This window comes from Elaeis guineensis, chromosome 8 (genome assembly GCF_000442705.2).
Source record: "Elaeis guineensis isolate ETL-2024a chromosome 8, EG11, whole genome shotgun sequence".
NCBI classification, from domain to species: Eukaryota; Viridiplantae; Streptophyta; class Magnoliopsida; order Arecales; family Arecaceae; genus Elaeis; species Elaeis guineensis.
In genome coordinates this window covers 123,194,550-123,197,921 of record NC_026000.2, presented here as the reverse complement: position 1 = coordinate 123,197,921, position 3,372 = coordinate 123,194,550, and positions in this window count along the sequence as shown.

Sequence of the window (3,372 nt, the reverse complement as noted above, 5' to 3'; positions counted from 1 at the left end):
TTGCTCAATTTGTTATGAACTATAATATGAACAAATGGAAGTACACTTTATCTGAGTTGATGAATATATTGGTAACTAATAAGAGAACCTCAAAGGTTCAAGGGATAATATTCTCACAGTAGAGAAAGTCTACTTGCAAAAAGAAAAAGCCTATGAAGAAGCAGAAAAAGATGAACAAGCCAAAGAAGAAAGACACTCCAAAGAAGACTGTTACTGGCAAGAAAAAGTGTTTCCATTGTAATAATGATGGCCATTAAAAGAGAAACTATCTGCTATACCTGGAGAGCTTGAAGAAGTAAAAGACGGACGAACCTTCGAAAGGTAAGTCCAATTTGCTCATTATTGAATCTAACCTTATTATTTTCTCTACTTCTAGTTGGGTATTAGATTCTGGCTCGAGTGCTCACATATGTACTATTATGCAGGGTCTGATAGAAAGTAGAGGATTGAGGGAAGGAGAAATAATCCTACATTTCAGTAATGGAGCAAGGGTTGCTACAGTCATTATTGAAACATACCCTCTATAATTACCATTAAGATTTAGATTGATTTTAAAGATTGTTATTATGTATCTATAACTAGTAGAAATTTGATTTCATGTCTGTGCTAGCACAGAATGGATTTGAATTTAATTTTAATAAAAATTTTTGTACTATTTATTTGAGAAATAAATTGATTGCAAGAGCTCTTTTAATTGACAGTCTTTATCATTTATATGCTGATGCATCTGTAAACATTAACAAGTAATTAGTGAAAGCCATAGGACACAAAAGACCTAGAGAGGACCTAAACCATAAGTATATATGGCACCTTAGACTTGGTCGCATTGGAGAGGATCGGGTTAACAAATTGAAAAAGGATGTGATCCTTGACTCACTGAGTTTTGAGTTGTACCTAGTTTGTAAATTCTATCTTTAAAAAAAATAACTATGTTACCCTTTGTAGAACATGAAAAAGGGTCACTAAACTACTCACCCTGGTACACACTACATGTGTGGGCCATTTGATGTGCAAGTTAGGGGTGATTATCAGTACTTTATCACCTATTCTGATGATTATTCACGATATGGATGTGTTTCTTATGAAATACAAGTTTGAAGTCATTGAAAAGTTCAAAAAATTTAGACATGAAGTAGAAAAACAAACAGAAAAACCCCTTAAGGTTCTTTGATCAGATCAAGGAGGGAAATATCTTAGTAAAAAATTTTTAGTATATCTCAAGGACAATGGTATAATCTCATAGTAGACTCCTTCTGGTATACCTCAGCTCTACGAGATATCGAAAAGAAGAAATAGGACCTAATTGGATATGATCTGGTCCATCATGAGCTTACTATCCTACCTATATTTCTTTGGGGACATGCCCTACAAATCTCTGTTTATATTTTAAATACGACTTTCTCTAAATCGTTCCTACCACACCATATGAGATATGACATGATGAAAAATCGAATCTTAGCCATCTCAAGATTTGGAGATGTCCTATCTATATTAAAAGACTAATGGTGGACAAGTTAGAGCACAAATTTATGAAAGCTTATTTTATAAGGTATCCTAAAGAATCAATAGGATACTACTTTTACTTTTCAGATGATCACAATGTGATTGTGAACCGATATGCCATTTTTTAAAAAAATAATTTATTCAGGATGGAGGTAGTGGGAAGTTAATTGAGCTCGAAGAGAAAATCTTTGAAGAGGGGTCAACTGTAGATCAAGTTGAATCCATTGAACCAGTAGATGTAGTAGTTTCACCACCTCGTAGATCTAGTAAGGTCTCCATCTTCCTAAAAGGTACTTAGGTATGCTTACAAAGGATGTAAAGGAAGTATTCTTCATAGGAGATAGGAATCAAGTAGTTGATCCTAAGACCTATGATGAGACGATGTCAGACATCGACTCTGAAAAATGATTGAATGCTATAAATCAGAAATTGACTCAATATATTTGAACCAGATCTGGACTTTAATGGATCTACTAGAGGGTACTATACTAATTGAGTGTAAATAGACCTACAAAAAAAGATAGGTGCAGATGGTAAGGTAGATACCTATAAAGCTAGGCTAGTAGCGAAGGGTTATGTCAATGCGAAGGCATTAACTATCAGAATACCTTTTCGTCGGTAGCCATGCTAAAATTCATCTGTATATTGCTTGTTATTATAGCTTATCATGATTATGAGATTTGATAGATGGATATGAAAACTACATTTCTTAATAGATATCTTGAGAAAGAAATCTATATGGAGCAGCCTTTGTGTTTCACTTTCAAAGATGGAGATCACAAAGTCTGCAAGCTGCATAGATCTATTTATGGATTGAAGCAAGCTTCTCAAAGTTGGAACACTTATTTCAATGATGTGATCAAATCATTTGATTTCATCAGGAATGATGAGGAGCCTTGTATTTATAAGAAGGTCAGTGGAGGGCTGTCACATCTTCGTATTGTACATAGATGACATCCTCCTTATTGAGAATGATATTTTTATGCTGACCTGAGTCAAGAGTTGGTTATCCAAAAAATTTTTTATGAAAGACCTAGGGGAAGCATCTTATATTCTGAAAATTAAGATCTATAGAGATAGACGAATAAGATGCTTGATCTTTTTCAAAAAATATACGTAGAGAAAGTACTGAAAAGGTTCAATATAGAGAACTCTAAGAGGGGACTAATACCCCTTAGATATGGCATTAGTCTCTCCAAGAGGATGTATCCTAGCACACCTAAGGAGATTCAGTGGAAGAGTAAAATCCTTTATGCTTGGGCAATAGGTAGCCTTTTGTATGCCATGTTGTGCACACAACCTGATATAGCCATTACTGTGAGTGTCATGAGCAGGTATCAGTTGAATCCAAGTGAAGAGTACTAGACTACTGTAAAGAATATCTTTAAGTACTTGAGAAGGACTAAAAATTATTCTTGATCTTTCAAGGAAGTCCTGAGTTGCGGGTTGAGAGATACATTGATTCAGATTTTATGTCTAATCTTGATGATAAAGGTCCACATCAGGATGTGTGTTTCTTTGTAATGTGATTCTATAAGTTGAAAGAGTTTCAAGCAACCATCATTGCTGATTCTATAATAGAAGTGAGTATATCACCATCTCGAAAGCTGCAAAGAAGCCTTCTTATACAAGAAGTTCATTGTGGAGCTCGAAGTGATGCTATCATATGTCATCGTCCTGTACTGTGACAACAATAGTGCCATAGCGCTTACTAAGGAGTCCTGATCTCATCAAAAGTTCAAGCACATTGAGTGGTGATTTTACATTATACGTGACTACCTCGAGAAGAAATACATCGAAGTGTGAAGAGTAACTCCATGAACAATTGACAGATGGACTAATGAAGCATTTGAGCCAGCAAAAGTTGAA